Source organism: Desmodus rotundus, chromosome 10 (genome assembly GCF_022682495.2).
Source record: "Desmodus rotundus isolate HL8 chromosome 10, HLdesRot8A.1, whole genome shotgun sequence".
Classification (NCBI taxonomy): Eukaryota; Metazoa; Chordata; class Mammalia; order Chiroptera; family Phyllostomidae; genus Desmodus; species Desmodus rotundus.
Genome location: NC_071396.1, coordinates 60,522,631 through 60,543,534, shown reverse-complemented (window position 1 = coordinate 60,543,534; position 20,904 = coordinate 60,522,631). Strand labels below are relative to the sequence as shown.

Sequence of the window (20,904 nt, the reverse complement as noted above, 5' to 3'; positions counted from 1 at the left end):
CCAAGTCTGGCTGCCACAAGCGCCAGACCTGGGGCCACTTAACAAGAGACATAGGGCACACTGAGGCCAGCTGTCACCTTCTGGTGACTGCAGACCATGAAGAGTTTTAAAGAAAGTTTGCATCAAGTGCCAAGTCTGGCTGCCTATTAGTCACGGACACTGAAAGAGCCAGGAGCAGTGTACAAGCTGGTGCAGCAAACCTCAGGAGTTCACCAGGGTGGGGTAAGCAGTGTTTACCAGGTTAGTTCGATTCAGATTTGGAGTATGCCTGCACCTACAGGCTATTTGGGGGGTGGGGAGGGGAAGGGATGGACTTCACACAGGGACAGTGGCAGCACTTACCCAGAAGCCACATATTTCCTTTCTTCCCGTATGTCTCTGGTAACTTTTGGGTTGCTGTCCCCTTGCTGATGCTTAGGGTAAGTGTTTGTGAATGAGTGAGTCTGTACATGAGCCCTTTAATAGGATCCTGGGTTTCAAGAAGCCCTCCATGGCACCCTGATGGAATCCCTACTGAGTTTGGTGGAGCAAGCCTCAAGAGGTCACCAGGGTGAGGCAAGCAGGGTTTCCAGGTTAATGCAGGTTCAGATTTGGCACCAGTCTAACCCTGTAAGCTAGGAGGAAGGAGGATTCAACCTAAAGACAATAGCGGCCCCTTCCCTGAAGCCCCAAGATTCAATTCCTCCCCATTTGTCTCTGGCACTTTTCAAGCTGCTGTCCCTGTGCTGGTGCTTAGTGTGAGTTTTTGTGAGTGAGTGAGTGAGTCTGTTTGCAGGCCCTTTAAAATGATGCCTCAGTTTTCAGCAGCCCTTTGTCTCACCCTGATGAAATCCCTGCTGATTTTCACAGTCAGCTATTGTGAGGACTCCTCTTCCCAGCACTGGAGACTTGGACTGGGGAGCCTGATATTGGGTTGGGACCCTTTAATCCTCAGGGGGAACCTCTGTAGCCAAGATATCCTTCCTGATTCTCAACTGCCACGCAGTGGGTATGGGACTAATCTTTTTCACAGCTCCGCCACTCTTACTGGTCTCAGTGTGGCTTCTTCTTTATATTCTTAGTTATAGGAGTTCCACTAGCTAGTCTTTAGATGTTTCTCCAGGTTGATGGTTCTATAATTTAGTTATATTTTTGATATAGTCATGGGAGGATGCAAGCACAGCAGTTACCTACTCTGCCATTTTAACTGGCAGCCTCTTTAGCCTCTTTGAAACCATTGATATTAGACCTTTCTTCACACCGTTTGCAAGAATAAATTCCAGATGTATTAAAGAGCTAAACATGAAAAAGTTTTAGAAATAAATATGCACAAATGTTTATAAAATTACATAGTGAAGGAAGCTTTAGTAAACAAGAAAGCAAGACTGGAAACAAAAAGAAAATGACTGGCATATTTGTGTATGTAACAACTAAATGAATGATGCCTTAAAGAAATTAAAAGACTAATTGTAGACAAAGAAATTGTTTACTATAGATTTAATGTGCAAATGGTTAATACCAATGTTGCATATACACATCTTACAAATCAATAAGAAAACAAGTAATTGAAAAAAGGGTAAGGGTCAAATAGGCAATTCACAGGGGAACAAGTAAATGGGGTAACTAAACATGAAAATATGTTGAATCACTCCTAATCAAGAAAATAAACTTAATAGAAGACACTAGTTCTCACTTATTTGTTTCATTATAGCCATATTCTACCTGTAGTTTTACAGCCAGTTTTTTCAATTAATGCAAGCACTGATTAATGATGTCAGGTCTATAGCATTTCAAAATCTTCTTTCTATGGATGCATAAGTTACTTTATTATTCCCTTTGTAACTGAAATTTGAATTTCTTTCTACTTTATTCTTCTAAGCTCTGCTGCTGTGAGCTTCCCTATAATACACCCTCAGACTAAATTCTCCCCTAGGGCAGATGGCTGGGCTACAGGGAAAGCACATGAACATTTTGATGCACAAGGACAAACTCAGTTCCCAGGTGCCTGCATAGATGAAACCGCCACATGTACCTCCATCCCTACCCTGGAGCTAAGAAAGCTTGTCTGTCCCTTCTTGGCCCATTAGGGCCTTTCATTCTTTTTTTTTTTTTTTTTTTTTTTTTCAGATTTAGAGCCTTTGTTTACTATGTGTGAGGTATCAGTTGAAGGTTTATATATAACTTTTTTTATTGTTGTTTAATTACAGTAGTTCCCATTTTTCTCCATTACTCTCCCCTGTTCTACTTACCTCCCCCTCCACATTCAATCCTCCCCACCATTGTCTTTGTCCATGGGTCCTTCATACAAGTTCCTTGATTTGATCTTTCCCCTTTTTTCCCTCATTATCCCCCTACCCCTTACCCTCTAGTCACTTTTAGTCTGTTCCGTGTTTCCATGTCTCCAGTTCTATTTTGTTCATTAGTTTATTTTGTTCATTAGATTCCTCTTATAGGTGAGATCATATGGTATTGTCTTTCACCACCTGGCTTATTTCAGATCCATCCATCTGTCGCAAAGAGAGCTCCTTCTTTCTTTCTGCTACATAGTATTCCATTGTGTAAATATACCACAGTTTTTTGATCCACTCATTTAGCGATGGGCACTTAAGCTGTTTCTAGCACTTGGCTATTGTAAATAAGGCTGCTATGAACATTGGGGTACATAGGTTCTTTTGAATTGGTATTTCAGGATTCGTAGGGTATCCCAGCTGTGAAATCACCAGGTAAAAAGGCAGTTCCATTTTTAGTTTTCTGAGGAAATTCCATACTGTTTTCCACAGTGACCGTACCAGCCTGCATTTCCACCGACAGTGTACTAGGGTTCCCTTTTCTCCACAACCTTGCCAGCACTTATTGTTTGTTGATTTGTTTATGATGGCCATTCTGACTGGTGTGAAATGGTATCTCATTGTGGTTTTAATACCTTTCATTCTTTTAAAATTATTTCTAAACATCTTGTAACATATACAAATAATGAATCATGTTATATATGAGAAACTAATATGTTATATGTCAATTATATCTCAATAAAAATGATTTCTAAGCTGTATATACTGTTAGCTCATTTTTCTATTAGGGTGCTTCTTTTTTTTTCTTTTGCTTATTTCTACTGACTTTTAAAAATTCCTTTTAGTTTATCATCTGCCATTTTATATAGTTATACCTATCAAACTTCTGCTTTATTTGTTTTAGCATTGGTGCCAGACTTAGGAAGTATTTCTTCCTTCTAAGGCTATGGCAGCATCCACCTAACTTTTATCTTGATGTCTCACAGACCATGGTACTTTCCATTTTGGAAAAGGAATCACCAAGTTAGCTCAGAGCAGCCCTTCCTGCCAGGTGTGGCACAGGGGGTTCTGGAAGGAAGCAGTAGCGATGTCTCCCATATTGCTTGGTAATTTAAAAATATACACTATTGCTCTTTCCAGCCGGCGCCAGGCCATGGGCATTTCTCAGGACAACTGGCACAAGCGTCGCAAGACCAGGGGCAAGAGGAAGCCCTACCACAAGAAGCGAAAATATGAGCTGGGGCACCCTGCTGCCAACACTAAGATTGGCCCCCAGCTCATACACACAATTTGGGTGCGAGGAGGCAAGAAGAAGTACCGAGCCTTGAGGCTGGACGTGTGCAACTACTCCTGGGGCTCAGAGTGTTGTATGCGTAAAACAAGGATCATTGATGTCATCTACAATGCATCCAACAACGAACTGGTCCGAACCAAGACCCTAGTAAAGAACTGCATTGTGCTCATTGACAGCATCCCGTACTGACAGTGGTAGGAGTCCCACTATGCACTGCCCCTGGGCCGCAAGAAAGGGGCCAAGGTGACTCCTGGAGAGCAAGACATTTTAAACAAAAAACGATCAAAGAAAATTCAGAAGAAATATGATGAAAGGAAAAAGAACGCCAAAATCAGCAGTCTTCTGGAAGAGCAGTTCCAGCAGGGCAAACTTCTTGCGTGCATTGCTTCAAGATCAGACCAGTGTGGCTGAGCCGATGGCTACGTGTTAGAAGGCAAGGAGCTGGAGTTCTATCTGAGGAAAATTAAGGCCAGGAAAGGGAAATAAATCCTCCTCCCTCCTTTCTTTCGTGTTAAAAAAAAAAAAACTAGACTCCTGTAATAAAGAGTCATTGTAACATTAATCAATCAATCAATAAAAATATACACTATTTTTATAATTTAATGTAGCCATTCGATAGAACTACTTCAAAATTGTTATATGAAATTGGCCTCATCACATTCTTACAGTTCTCCCATTCTGTATCTCTACAATTTTTTTTAAAACAAGAATAAACTTTACTTTTCTTCTTACCTAGTGTCACCTTGTTAGTGGCCACTGACTTCAGGGAGGATAACAGATTGCTATATCTGGAACTTTTTCCCCAAACCCCCAAAGACCTTAGCAATAACTACAAAGGAAAGGAAGTTCAATTAAAAGGTTCTAAACAAATGGAGGGACATGTTGCTTCTCACCCTGGAAAAGCTTCCCCAAGGAAAGGAGCAGTGTTTGCAGCCCCTTCTGATGGCTTCCCTACTCAGAGCACCAGGAGAGTTTGGCAGATGGCTAAAACCTATCATAGAAGAAATAAAGGGAAGTTTTGAAACAAGGCCAGGCCATGGTCTTTTTAAATGAGTACAAAAATATGAAACACGCAAAAGATTCACCCCAGAAGCTGCAAACATTGAACTGACACCATGTAAAGGAAGAGACTTTTGGGAAACATTCAGAATGAAGTAGGAAGAGAAGTTAAAGGGGGAAAAAAAGAAAAAAGCAGAGGAGACCACACAGAATAAATAATGAGGGGTAGAATGGAAGGAAGTTTGCCAGTATCAAAAAGAACTGAAACAGGATCTTGAGAAAAATTAAAGAGTATTATTTTAACTTGTCAAAGCTTATAAGTAAACTGCAAATGCAGGATCTTGAATGTTCCAAACCATGGCAGAAATCTTGCGCACAGGAGAGAAGGAAGCCCATGTCCACAGCTCTCCCAGCTGGTTGTTTCTTCTTCAGACTTTCATGACCATGGTCAAATCAGGTCCAAAGTCAGTTGATAGCTCACCATGCCTGGCTCCCTGGAAATAAAGGGCTGAGGTCTCTGCTCCAACATTGGGCTGTTCATTACATGTGGTAAGAGTTCTGCTGTGGAAGGTTTAAGGGTCCCTAAGGTGACCCCATGTAAGGTGCATGTGGTTTCCCTTATAGGTTAGCCACAGGGTCAGTACATTGCTAGTAGAATCTTCCTACTCCAGAAACCCAGTGGGGACTGCCTCCCTTGCCAGATTGCTGCTGTGCCCTACAAGAGGGGAGAATCAAAGAAAGAAAACAGATAAATGACTAATTGATTTAATGGGTGTTTACTGCATGCCAGGCCCTATTTTAGACTCAGGAGATGACAACAGGAAACAAGCAGACTCATGCAACCTGTCCTGTCATGGGCAGATGTTCTAAAAGACCAAGTTTGGTAAATTCAGAATTCAATGAACAAGACAATTTTAGGCAGGGATAAAGACCATAAGGAAATAAGATGAGACAATGAGGGAAACATCCTGAGTAAAGAGTGGGTTATTTTGGCCCAGGCAATGTGGTGGCATCTCTAAAGAGGTACCCAGGAGTGGACACACAAAGGGAGCGGAAAGGCTGGGGTGGTTGGAGTCAGCAGGACCATGGGGTCCCTGGTAAGGAGTGAGGGTGGGGAAGCATTGGAGGGATCTCAGCAAGGAGTGAGCTAATCTGATAGATGGTTTAAGAGGCTCAATCATCTGCTGGATGGAAAATGGACAATAAAGGGACAGAGGCAGTGTGGGGAGAGGACAAGAAAGTGATGGGTTGAGGATAGATTTTGGAAGCATAGCTAATAGAGGAGAGTGAAGGAAACAAAAGACTCAAAGATGGCTTCTCTTTTGGGGGATGATTTCTGAGATGGGGAAGGATAGATAAAGAGCAGGCTTGGGGTGGCGGGGACAAGAAGATCCATTGTGGCCAGTGCTTTGGACTGAATTGCATGCTCCTGAAATGTGTATGTTGAAGCCCCAACTCTCAGTTTGATGGTATTTGGAGACGGGACCTTTGGGAGGTGATTAAATTCAGATGAGATCATGGAGACAAGGGCTTGATAGGTTTCTCTCCTGTATGTGAGGACACAACAAGAAAGTCACTGTCTACAAACCAGAAACCAGGCTTTTCCCAGGAATTTAATCTGCCAGTACCTCTATCTTAGACTTCCAGCCTCCAGAACTGTGAGGAATCAATGTCTGTTAAATTAAGGCATCCAGTCTGTGGTATTTTGTTAGGGCAGCCCAAGCAGACTAAGACAGCCAAGATACATTCGACAGGCCTCCTCAGCCATTATTTCTGAACAGGTCAGACATACCTGTTTCCTGTGTAAGCCCCACATCTGATGACCACAGGACCTGGACATTTTGGGAGAGGCCCAATTTCAGATGTGCTGTTGATCATCAGATTTTAAATGCCAATACTTATTCAGAACCACCATCATCTATAGGCTCACACAGACCCTTCCCCTGAAGATCATGAATAATGTGTGACTTCATGACCACATTAACCACTGTGCTTGTCTCTCTGGCACTGAGGCCCAGAACACTCTGGGTGGACACCTGGGGGAGAGTACCAAGCAAGGACCACTGAGCACATATACTTATTCACACACACACCTACTACTTATTTCTAACTGTGAACTCATGTTTTTAAAAAGTTTTATTCCAGATAATGTTAGACTTACAGAAGAATTTGCAAGACCAGTACAGAGAGTTCCTTACAAACCCTTCACCTAGCCTCCCCATCATATTAACATCTCCCACAATCATGGCATATTTATCAAAGCTAACACATGATCATAGCCACTGTCCTATTATGTGGACTACAGGCTTTATTTGGATTTCACCAGTTTCCCAATAGTGTCTTCCTGTTCCAATATCCCATCCAGAATCCCCCATTGCATTTGGTTGTCATGACCCCTTAGTCTCCTTCAGTCTGTATGTGTTCCTCAACCCTTCCTTGCCTTTCAGGATGCCTGTGAAGAGTGCTGGTTTCTTAGTCTAAAATGTCCCACCATTTGCTCTGAAAGGTACTTTGTTGTGATTGGACTGAAATGGATGCATTTGCAGCAATTCTGTAGCAAGACCACAGAACTGAGGTGTTCTTCTGGTGTGTCCTATCAGAAGATATGTCATGGCACTGTGTCTTATAACTGTGATGTTAACCTTAATTCCTGGATAAAGTGGTATTGGCCTGGACTCTCCACTGTAAACTTATTATTGTCTACTTCATAATTAGTAAACATTTCAGGGGGGATACTTTGAGATTCTACAGATATCCTGTTTCTACTTAAACTTTTACTCACTAATTTTAATATCTATCAGTGGATCTTGCCTGGGGCAGTTACTACTACAGCATTCTAGTGGTGATCTTCTTTATGTCTCATTTCTTCTGCATCTGTTAATTGGAAATTGTCTGAAAGGAAGATAAATGGTAATGGAAAAAATACAATGAAAATAAAGCAAGGGGGAAAAAGAAAACAATAACAATAGCTTAGGTTTTTCTATAGCTCAGTTAATCCTTAGAACTTTAAAAGCAGATATTATTTTTGAAGATAAATTTTTACTGACTTTAGAGAGACAGAGGAAGGGAGATGGAGGAGAGAAAGAGAGGGAGAGAAGTTAATCAATTTGTCAAATGGTAATGGAAAACATGTAATTAAAAAATTTAGAAATTAAGTTTAAGATTAATCACCACAAAGAAAGTGGATAAACAAATAATCCATCAGAAAAACTAAATGTTTGTTCAGAAAGTTAGTACCTTTTACACTCCCTCTCCCCTCACAATCACCACACTGTTGTCCATGTCCATGAGTCCTCTTTCCCTTTTGCTCAATCCCTTCCCCCTTAACCCCCCCCGCCCTTAGCTGTCATCCTGCTCTCTATGTGTGAATCTATCTCTGTTTTCCTTGTTAGTTCAGTTTGTTCATTAGATTCTATATATGAATGAAATCATATGGTATTTGTGTTTCTCTGAGTGGTTTATTTCACTTAGCATAACTAGTCATAGCCATATTTTTGTTTTTGGTTTCTGACCTTAGTGTTATCCTTATAAAGGTCTGCTCTGTTTTATATTTATTAAAAGAGTCAATTTTTATAGTATGGCATTTTAATGGCTTTATTTATTTTCATACTTAATCAAACTGGAATTTATTTTGATGGAAAGCATGATGTAAAGTAGCCAACTTTAACCCTCTTGTAAGCCTGTTGACCTAACACCACTTTTAATTTATTCTCACCTCACCATTTTGAAATGTTACGTTTTATCACATGATAGTGACAAAAAGAAAAAAATATGAGATGCCCTAAATTAAATTACAGTAGGCTGGAAGGTGGAAGGAAGAGACAAAAGAGGTTAATCAGTTAACAACTGTAGAACAAAAACCAACAAAAGACTGCTCACACTTCTGAGTGTATGTGGGAACTCTCAATTAACTTCCAGGTGGCTATTTTTATGGTTATCTAAAGAGAATAGTCAGGTGCCACCAACCACCAGCTGCTTCCATTTCTTGCTTATGCATCAACTTTCCTGACTGTTGCCTACCAATCCAAAGGAGCAAATACTTCGTCCTTAAGGACTATACATCTATCCGGAACTAGCCCCTCTTCACCTTTCTCCTCCCCTTTTACCTTTAGCCAGTTAAATCATTTCAAAACAACTTACATCTTTCTTCCCCAAACTGTTTTCATAAAAGTGTCTGTCATCTCCTGGCCAGCAGACATCTTGCCTTCCCATCTCACCAAGCTGCTGGTGTTATAGACTGAATTCTTGGGATCCAGTCCCTTTGGGGGCTAGCATAAGGCTCAATAAACCTTTTCTTTTAGAAAAGCTTTTGTCCGTGAAAGTTTTTTGTTTAACAATAGGTTTCACAGAAATTTTAATCCTTTCACATGTGTGCAATCCAGTTTATTCTACATTAAGATGCAATATAGCTGTATGTCGTGATTTCTGACTGGGCAAGTCCCACCGCATTATCATGGAGCAATCAGAAGAGTGGTGAGGGCAGCAGGTGCACACTTGAACCCCAGAGTTCAGACTGGGGGACAGTGCTGGGAAGGCTCTCTGCACATAGCCAGTGCACATGATCTCAGGCAGATCCATCAAATGTTCCAAACCAGTTTCCTGATAGGCAAAGTTAGTGTAAACGCCTCCCTTTTTGTCTTTCAGGGAGTGTGGAGAGGATCAAGCAGGATTAGCTAAAACCAGTCAGTGTTGGTAGGAGTTACAAGGCTACAGTGTGTCCTCTCAAAATTTATATTTTGAAGCCCTACTCTCCAGTGCCTCAGAATGTTACTGTATTTGGGGATAGGTTCTTTTAAGAGATAATAAAGTTAAAATTAGGTCACTAGGATGGGCCCATAAATTAATGTTTGGTGTTTCCTTATAAGAAGAATAGATTAGGACACAAACAGGTACAGAGTAAGGACCATGTTAGGACACAGAGAGATGGCCATCTACAAGCCAAGGGGATAAACACCTTGATCTCAGATTTCCAGCCTCCAGAACTGTGAGAAAAGAAATGTCTGCTGTCTGGGCCATCCCATGTGGAATACTTTCTTAGAGCCTGCACAAACGAATAGGGTTGTTAAGTGCTCCCAGCTGAGGTGGCCTGCTGGGGCAACACTGGGCCTCAGAAGCTGGTCCCAGAAGCACAGGGACCCCATGATGAGCTGGACTTCTTGTTATGTATCAAACACAGTTCTGGGGACCCAGAAACTCTGGTTACAGTAAGTTTGCCCTCCATCCTGCCAAGGGAGACATTGGAACAGGTTGGCCCCACTTTCAGGAGCAAATAGCTGTGGTGAGCAGAAAAACAAGGGGGTCATTTGACTCCCATGCCTCTCCTTTTTCTTTTTTGTTTGCATTTCAATAACTACTAGAGTCACCTATATCAAAGCTGTGGCTGGCCCCTGGTGAAGACTCTCATTTGCTCTGCACATTTCATTGTCCTATAGTAGGGATAGGCCTGTCCTCTTGGCTGGTGACTACAAGGATGCCCATAAAGACAGGCCCAGAGTTACCAATATCTTTCCACCAGTCATATGGCAGGTTTGGACAGATGTCCTCAACATTGCTCCTCTGCACAAAACTCAAATGTCTTGAAAGAAATATGGACAAAGATTTGAACAGATATTTCACCAAAGAAGATACAAGGATAGGAAATGAGCACATGAAATACTTGAAATCAGGTAGTTTTAGTCCTCCAAATTCATTTTTTTAAGTTGTTTAAAGAATTCTTATTCTTTTGCATCTGCATAGGAATGTTAGACTCAATTAGTCAACTTCTATGAACAAGTCTGCTGGGAATTTGATTGAGTTTGCATGGCATCTATAGATCAGTTTGGGTACAGTTCATACCCTAACAAAGTTTAGTCTCCCAACCAATGAACAAAGAATTTCTATTCATTTATGTATTCTTTGATTTTCCTAAAAGTGTTTTGTAGGTTTTAGCCTATAAGACTCATACATTTATCCCTGTTTAATATTTGTTCTACTATAAATGGTTTTGACTTTTTTTCCATTTTTGACTGTTGCTAGAATTAAAAAATTGATTTTTGCAAATTGATCTTGTATCATGTAATCTTACAAAACTCACTTACAAGTTCTACCTTTTCTGTAGATTCCATTGGATTTTCCATGTAGCCAACCATATCATCTGCAAATAAAGATGGTTTTACTTCTTCTTTTCCAATCTCGATGCATTTTGTGTGTTATTCTTGCTTTATTGAGCTGAATACAACCTCCAGTACAATATGGAATAGAAGTGGTAAGGACTTCTGGCCAAGATGGAAGCATAGGTAGATAAACTTTGCCTCCTTACACAACCAAAAGAAGGACAACAACAAATTTAAAAACAAAAAACAAAATGAACTGCCAGAAAATCGAGTTGTATGGATATGTCAACTAAGGAGTTAAAGAAACATTCATCCAGACTGGTAGGAGGGGTAGAGATGGGCGGCTGGGTGGGGAGGACTCACCAGCCAGGTGGGGCTGGAGGACTAGGCAGTCCCACATTTGCATGTGCTTAAACAGGGAGGAACAACTGGGGAGCAAGGCAGACTACACAACCCAGGGTTCCAGTGCAGGGGGGAAAAATGCCTCAAAACCTCTGACTGAAAAAACCCCGTGAGGGCTGAGGCAGTGGGAGAAAGTCCCACCCTCACAGGAGAGACCCACAGGGTCCTAGAACTTACACAAAACCACCCACCTGGGCATCAGCACCAGAGGGGCCCAATTTGCTTGTGGGTAGTGGTGGATTAACTGAAAGCCGACAGAGAGCTGAACAAGCAGCACTGTTCCCTCTCGGACCCTTCCCCCACTTACAGAGCCACAACAATAGGATGTGGGTTGCCCCACCCTGGTGAATACCTAAGGCTCTGCCCCTTACCATGTAACAGGCACACCGAGACAAAAAATAAAATGGCCCAAATGAAAGAACAGATCGAAGCTCCAGAAAAAATACAACTAACTGATGAAAAGATAGCCAACCTATCAGATGCACAGTTCAAAACACTAGTAATCAAGATGCTCACAGACTTAATAGAGTGTGGTCACAAAATAGAGGAAAAAGTGAAGGCTATGAGTAGTGAAATAAAGGAAAATGTACAGGGAACCAACAGCGAAGGGAAGGAAACTGGGACTCCAATCAATGATCTGGAACAGAAGAAGAAATAAACATTCAACCAGAACAGAATGAAGAAAGGAGAATTCAAAACAATGAGGAGAGGCTTAGGAACCTCTGGAACAACTTTGTATGTTCCAACATCTGAATCATAGGGGTGCCATAAGGAGAAGAGGAAGAACAAGAAATTGTAAACTTATTTGAACAAATAATGAAGGAGAACTTCCCCAATCTGGTGAAGGAAATAGACTTCCAGGAAGTCCAGGAAGCTCAGAGTGTCCCTAAGAAGTTGGACCCAAGGAAGCACACACCAAGGCACATCATAATTAAGTTACCCAAGACTAAAGATAAGGAGAGAATCTTAAAAACACCAAGGGAAAATGAGATAGTTACCTGCAAAGGAGTACCTATAAAACTATCAGCTAATTTCTCAAAAGAAACCTTACAGGCAAGAAGAGACTGGAGAGAAGTATTTAAAGTCATGAAAGTCAAGGACCTACAACCAAGACTACGCTATCCAGAAAAGCCATCATTTAGAATGAGAGGGCAGATAAAGTGCTTCCCAGATAAGGTCAAGGTAAAGGATTTCATCATCGCCAAGCCCTTATTATATGAAATGTTAAAGGGACTTAACAAGAAAAAGAAGAAGATCAAAACTATGAACAGTAAAATGAGAAGCAACTCACAACTATCAACAACTGAACCTAGAAAAATCACAAAAACAAAAGCAAACAACTAGAACAGGAACAAAATCACGGAAATGGAGATCACATGGATAGTTATCAGCAAGGAGAGGAAGAGGGGAGAGTGGGGGGAAGGTACAGGGAATAAGCAGCATAAATGGTAGGTACAAAATAGGGCATGGTTAAGAATAGTATAGGAAATGGAGAAGCCAAAGAACTTATATGTACAACCAATGGACATGAACTAAGAGGGGGGTGGAATGTGTGTGGGAGTGGGGTGCAGTGTGGAGGGGAATAAAGGGGGGAAAAATGGGACAACTGTAATAGCATAATCAATAAAATATATTTTTAAAAAAGAAGTGATGAAAGTGAATATGCTGTCTTGTTGCTGACCTTAAGAAAAAGTATTCAGTATTTCATCATTAAACATGATGTTGTCTGTAGGCTTAAGGGAGTTCCCTTTATTCCTAGTTTTCTAAGATTATTTTTTATCAGAACAGATGTCATTTTTTAAAAAAATGGTTTTTCTGTTTCTACTGAGGAGATAGTACAGATTTTCTTATTTAATTTATTAATATAGTGAATTGCATTGATCGATATTTTTCAAATTATCAATCCTTGCAGTCCTGAGATAAAACTCACTTGTTTGTGATGGCTTTTGATAAGTCACCTAAACTAGGCTGACCTATACTCCCTAAAATTCCCTTCCTAGTATGTTTCCAGTTAGGATAGGCTATAAGAGATATTATTTCTCAAAGACAGAAGAAGTAATAGTGGTCATTTTATAGCATACATACAACTCTCAGTTTTTTTAATCAAACACCAACCTAGATGATGATGTGAGGATTTTGCAGACATAACAAACACATAGATATAGATATAGATGATATAGAGATATATAGATAGGTAGATACAGGTATAGATTATCTCCTATTTGTTCTACTTCTCTGGGAATCCCTACAAAATGTATTTTGTGATGTTAATCTTCTTAAATAGTCAGCTTTTGGGTTCATTGATTTTTTTAATTGATTCTTTATATTATTTCTAATCTGATCTTTCTACTTCCTTTATTCTGCTTCCTTTGACTTTAATTTGATCTTCTTTTCCTAGTTTCTTAAGGTGAAAACTAAGGACATTGATTTGAAACAATTCTTCTTTTCTAATATAGGCATTCAGTGTTGTAAATTTACCTCCACATACTGCTTTACTAATGTTCCACAATTGTTAAAATGTTACCTTTTCATTTTTATTCAGTTCAGAAGACTAATTTTTCTTTTAATTTCTTCCTTGGATCATGTGCTATTTATTCCTCAGATGCTAGGGGATTTTCCAGGTATTTTGTACTTATTGATTTCTTATTTAATTATAGTATCACCAGAAAATATGCTTTGTATGACTTTAATCTTTTAAAATTTGTTGGGATGATTTCATAGCCCAGAATATGGTCTATCTTGTTCCACATACACTATAAAATGGTGTGTATCTGCCACTATTGGGTTGAATGTTCTATAAATATGAGGTCAACTTTGTTGATAGTTACTTAAACTTTCGTTATTGTTGCTGATTTTGTCTACTTATTCTGTCAATCATTAAGATTGGGGAATTAAAAATGTTAGATTGTGATTGTAAATTTATCTATGTCTCCTTGAATTTCTATCAGCTTCTGCCTCATGTATTTTGAGATGCACAAATCTTTAAGATTATTTCTTCTTCTTGAATTGACCTCTTTTATTCCTGGTAATATTTATTGTTCTGAAATCTACATTAATGTAGCTACTTCATATTTCTTTTGATTTGTGTTAGCATGGTATATCTTTTCCCATCCTTTTGATTTTTACCTATTTGCAACTATATTTTTGAAATAGATTTTTTTAAGGTAACATATAATTGAATCATGCTTTGTTATCCAATCTGGAAACCTCCATCTTTTAATTAGCATGTTAAGAGAATTGCATTGAATGTATTTATTGATATGGTATGTTTAAATCTAGCATCTTGCTACTTGTTTTCTATTTGTTACATCTGTTTATTTACTTTTGTTTAATTCAATATTTTTATTATTTCATTTTATCTCTTTTGTTGGCTTACTCACCATTTAATTATAACTCACCATTTTGTTATTTTACTCGTAGCTCTAGGATTTGTAGTATATATCACTTATCTTAGTTTATTTCAAGGGATATTATGCCACTTCAATTACATGGGAGAACTTCCTAGTAGTGTACTTCCATTTCTCCCCTGCTGAATTTTATGCTACTGTTCTCATACATTTTACTTATATTTATGTTACAAACTTATGTTAAAAGTATCAATTAGCTTTTGAGGAAGTTTAAATAATATGCAAAACATTTGATATCTTTAACTATGTAGTTACTATTTCCAGTCTTCTTCATTCCTTTGTATAATAGTGTGGTTTCATTGCTGATTGATTTTTTCAACCTTTGTAACTTTAAATTTTTCTTTATTTTGGTTTGTTTTTAGTTACTCCCTCCATTGTTCCTCTGTTTAGAAGATGTGTGTCCGATGTCCTGTCAATTGCATTGTTTCCAACAGGAAATATGATTATCCTTACCTTTGTTCCTGTATATGAACATGTCTTTTTTCTCAGGCTCCTTTTAAGAATTTATTTTATAACTGATTAAGCAGTTTGATGTACCTTGGTGTCATTTTCTTCATGTTTCTTGTGCTTGAGGTTTGTTGATGTTTTTGCATGTGGTTTTATAGTTTACATCACATTATGAAATTTTTCAGTCATTATTCTTTCAAATATCTTTTCTTTACTGTCTTACATCCCATTTGGGAACATTAATCACACATTTATTAGGCCATTTGAAGTTTTTCATAGCTAACTGATACACTAGTCATTTACTTTATTCTTTTTTATCTCTGTCTTTAATTTTACATGATTTCTATTGCCATGTCTTCAAGTTCACTAATCTTTTCTTCTGCAAAGTCTAATTTTGTCATTAATTATATTTTTATCTCAGACATTGTAGTTTTCATCCCTAAAAGTTTGATTTGAGTCTCTACTTCAACTTTTGCATATATAGAATACAATTAAAGTTGACCTTTGAACAATGTGAGCTGACCCAGGCACAGTCAAAAATTCATGCATAACTTTTGAGTTCCCCAAAACTTAACAACTAATAGCCTACTACCGACAGGAAACCTTATCAATAACATAAATAATTGATTAATACATAATGTGTATGTTATATGTATTATATACTGTACACTTACAATAAAGTAAGCTAGAGAAAAGAAAATGTTATTAAGAAACTTATAAAGAAGAGAAATTACAGTTATAGCACTATACTGTATTTATTGATATCACAAGTTTATGTCATCTGCTTACAAGATAAATCATCTGTCATTACCTACATCAACATTGTCTTATATGATGCAAACACTGTAGATGTTATAAGTGTTACTAACACTAGACATCAAAATGAACATGTAATGTGAAAAATACATTTGTATTTATTTACAAGTATAACCATTCATTGATAACAAAGAAGCTGAAATATGATTGCTTTATGAAGATTAGTATAATCAATATGATTACTTTATGATAGCCTAGCCTATACACTAATGAAGGAATTGTTATAAAAATTTTATGACATACAATATTACAGTCATGATCACAATACAGTACTGAAAACATTACTACATTTTTAAAAACCACTTACCTTTAGTAATAGGCTGATACACAGTTTCTCCAATTATGAGAGAGGGAGAGGCACATTATATAATAATATAATTCTTTGAAAGCAAGACTATAAAGCAATAAGAAAACTACTACATTATAATTTTATATTAAATATCACTTACCTTATACCTATATAGGAATATGCTATCCACTTCAATACAAGTTTTACACATGATGTACTACATGATGAATATTTAGGCAATGATATGATGAAACAAAAATGTCTCATACAGTTCTTGCTGTACAGCTATTTGATTTTCTCATGAACACATATACATATACAACAGATAGGTTTACTAACTATGTGGCATGGTTGTTATTTCTATTCATTAAGTGAATCATCATAAAGGTCCTCATTATTAATGTCTTCACACTGAGTAGGCTGAGGGGAAGGAGAAAGAGGAGGAGTTGGTCTTGCTGTGTCAGGAGTGGCAGAGGTGGAACAGGTGGAGGAGGAAGAAGGGAAGCAGGAGAGGCAATTAGTTGGTGTAACTTCATGGAACATTTCTGTCAGACATTTTTTTTTCTCTAAAAGTGTTTCTATATTGGATCTAATCCTTCCTCCACCAGTTGTTTTAGTTACAGTGCCTTTATTATAGAAGGATCCATGTCATAGAATAAGTCAAAAACAGTCTTGAATAATTAAAACACCTCTGCTAGATTGTCTAACGTTAATTTGTTTTCTAGCACTCCTTCTTCCACATCTTCTTCCTCACCATCTGGCACTAGTTAGGAAGCACTCATCTCCATCAAGTTGTCTTCTGTTAATTCCTCTGGCATGGTGTCAATTAACTCTCGAACTTCTCCAAGACCCATATCTGGAAACCTTTCACCCCTCCCCAACTTTTTTCTTGCCATAACCACAGTCTCTTTTATTATTTCATTGATTGGCTCTGTTGTAAATCCTGTGAAGCCATGTACATCTGGACACAGTTTTCTCCAGCAGGAACTTGTTGTTTCATGCTTGATGGCTTTCATGGCTTTTTCTATAATAATGATGGCATCTTCAATGATGTATTCCTTCCAGAATTTCATTATGTTCTCTCTATCAAGGTTCTCTTCCACAGCATTGGCGATCCTTTCTGTAGAGTAAGGTGTGGATTGAGCCTTAAAGGTCCATATGACCCCATGATCTAGAGGTTGAATTAGAGATGTTGTGCTTAGAGCAAGTAGACCACTTTGATGACCTCAGTGTTGAACTCATGGGATTCTGGGTGGCCACAGGCATTATCCAATATCAAAATTACTTTAAAAGACAATCCCTTTTCAGTTCCTTTACAGAATGCATGGAACTGGAGAGCATTATGCTAAGTGAAACACTTTCATCCAGGCGGTGAAACACAAATACCATATGATCTCACCTATAAGTGGAACCTAATCAACAAAACAAATGAGAAAGCAAAGTATAACCAGAGACATTGAAATAAAGAACAAACTGACAGTAACCAGAGGGGAGGGAGGGAGAGGGATAACAGGGGAAAATAGGAGAAGGGCCATCAAGGAACATGTATAAAGGACACATGGACAAAGCTAAAGGCAGTAGGTTCCAGGGTGGGAGGTGGTGATGGGTGGGGTAAAAATGGAGACAACTGTATTTGAAAAACAATTAAAAAAATAAGGCAGTCCCTTACTAGCAAGGTACTCTTGACTTCAGGGACAATGCATCAGTGGAACCAATTCAGAAAAAGGGTTCTCATTGTCCAGGCCTTCTTGTTGTACAAACAAAAGGCTGGCAATAGGTGTTTGTCTTTTCCCTTCAAAGCTCAGACATTAGCATCTTTATAGATAAGGATGGTCTTGATCATAAACCCAATTGCATTTGCACAAAACAGTAGGTTTAGCCTATCCCTTCGTGCCTTAAATCTTGACGCTCACTTTTTTTTTTAGTAAAAATGTCCTTTATGGCATTTTTTCCAGAATAAGGCATTTCCATCTGAATTAAAAACCTGTTCATACATATTGCTTTTCTTCTCAATAATTTTCTTAATGACATCTAGAAACTCATGTCCTGCCTCTTAGTCAGCAGAAGCTGCTCCTCCTGTTATCTTGACATTTTTAAGCCAAACCTCTTTCTACAATTATCAAACTATTCTTTACTGGCATTGAATTTTCCAGTTGTAAATCCTTCACCTTCCTTTTGTTTTAAGTTGTCATATAATGACTTCACTTTTTCACTTTTTCTTTGAATCACATTAGAATCTATAGTTATACATCTCGTATAGCAATCTTGCACCCCCATAAAAGCTGCATTTTCAATATGAGATAAAAAGGTATTTTACAAAAAGTGCAAGGTTTTTTCACCTGGTAATGTAGCTTCATGAATTTTCTTTTCTTTTTTTACTGTGGTCCTTCCCCTGGATTCAGTTACCTTTTTTTTTCTTTTTAAACTTTTTTCTTTTTTTTATTGTTGTTCAAGTTCAGTTGTCTCCATTTTTCCACCAGCACTTTCCCCCATGCCACCCACCTTTACCTCCCACTGTCAATCCTAACCCCCTTTGGCTTTGTCCATGGGTCCTTTGTGAATAGTCCTTGACAACCCTTCCCCTTCTTTCCCCCGTTACCCACCCCACCTCTGGTTACTGTCAGTTTGTTCTTTATGTCAATGTCTCTGGTTATATTTTGCTTGCTTGTTTTGTTGATTAGGTTCCACTTATAGGTGAGATAGTATGGTATCTGTCTTTCACCACCTGGCTTATTTCACTCAGCATAATGCTCTCCAGTTCCATCCATCATTTATCTTCAAATGGAGGGCAACCACAGCTGCAGACCTCAGTCTACTACGCATACCAAGCAATGCAACTTTTGCTCATAACATCTTGACTTTTCTCTGACTCCAGCACCACTGGCTGCATTTTGTATGGATCCCATAGTATTATTCAATGTTTATAGTATTGCACTAAACATGATGAAAAGTATGTGAGAACTTTCGGAGATCACTTTTTATTTCCATATCAAATTTACTAGAGAGGTGAACTTCTCTCGTAGAAATGATTAGTGTCATGCAATGTTTTAAGAGGATTCTCACAACACTCAAGCTCACTGTATTAGCAAAAGAAGGTGACTACACAATTATTTCAGTAGTACAGGTTGTATTATTTTATGTAGTTATGATTGAAAGCTGTATCTTTACATTTCTTTCAACTGTATGGCCCTATGTATGGTCTATAAATGTCTGTGTGCATAGTTCTAATAAATTTTAACTTTTTAATATCAGTTTGTCTATATTTATAGTAGCAAATGATAAAATAGACTAGCATTTACATATATTTTATGCATTCGTGACATACCTAACTTTTCTTTTTCTTTTATAAATGTATTTCTAGGCTAACAGTTTCTCTGCAAGTTTTTTCAAATTTTCACAAATTTCAAAAAAATTTTCCAACATATTTACTGAAAAGAATCCAAGTATAAGTGGCCCTGTGCAGTTCAAACCCATATCGTTCAAGGGTCAACCATATAATTGTTTTAATGCCCTGGTCTGATCATTTTAATATCTGTGTCAGTTCTGGATTGATTTTGATTGGCCAATAGTTTTTCTTTTTTAAATGCCTAATAATCTTTTATTGGGTACCAGACATCATGAGCTTCTTCATGTTATTGCTGGCTATCATTGTATTCTAAAACTTTTCTCAAATTTTGTTCTGTTATTGGGTTAATTTACTTGGAAACAGTTTGATCATTTCAGGTTTGTTAAATGGTACAAAAGCAGCATTTACTTTACTGAAGCAAGGCCACTCTGAGTATGGCATCTAATGCTCCAGGAATTATTAGGCTTTCCAGTCTGGTTGGTAGAAATAGGCACTAATTCCAGACCTTCATGAGCACCAGGCACTGTTCCCTCTACTCCTTTCTTTTGGTTCTCCACCCGGGTTTAGTTTCCTAACATGCATGCACTGACAAGTTTACTACTGAGCACTGGGGAAAGACCTTCTGCCAATCCTCAGGGCTATCCTCTGTGTGGCCCTCTATCAGAGTTCTTCCTTTCATCACTGCTCAGAAACTCTCTCAAGGCAGTAAGCTGTCTTTATTTCATTTATCTCTCATCTTTCAGGGATCACTGTCCTTAGTGACTTGATATCCAGTGTCTTGAATACCATTGCTTTTTTTTCCCCACTAGTAAAAGTAGTTTATTTTTTTAATTAATTAATTTATTTTTATTCAGTTACAACTGTCCGCATTTTCTCCCCTTCCCTCCTCCCCACCCCAGCCAGTCCCACCTCCCTCCTCCACCTCTACCCTCCCCCCTCCACCTCTACCCTCCCCCTTGATTTTGTCCTTGTGTCCTTTATAGTAGCTCCTATAGACCCCTCTCCCCATTATCCCCTCCCCACTCCCCTGTGGCTATTGTTACAATGTTCTTAATTTCAATGTCTCTGGTTGTATTTTGTTTCCTTTTTTCTTCTGTTGATTATATTCCAGTTAAAGGTGAGATCATATGGTATTTATCCCTCACTGCCTGGCTTATTTCACTTAGCACCATTGCTTTTTATATTTTGTCTGCATTTGTAATTATTTCATGTAGTAGGGTAAGTTAGGTTCCTGTTACTTCATCTTGGTTGGAAAAGAAATCTAAGAATGCTTTTAAAATTTCTGTCTTTCTATTCATTCAGTATAAGCTAAGAATACTAGTAGCTGCAAGTAACAGAAAATGTGATTATGCCTAAACTATTTACTGTTTACCCATGAGATAGACTCTGCTAGTCATTCCCCAATATCTTATTCTCCCTTCCCTTCTCAGTGTAGAACTCACTGAGTTCTATAGTTGAACACAGTACATTTCTCAGTCCCCTAGTACTATGTTTGGTCATGTGACTAAAGTTCTGGCAAATTTACTGAAATGCAAGTCGTGTTTG

General features: G+C 38.4%; 1 pseudogene; it reads left to right on the top strand.

Annotated features, from left to right (window-relative positions):
- The first annotated feature begins 3,205 nt into the window (after positions 1-3,205).
- Positions 3,206-4,271, top strand: LOC123478678 (small ribosomal subunit protein eS8-like; annotated as a pseudogene).
- The last annotated feature ends 16,633 nt before the right edge of the window (positions 4,272-20,904 follow it).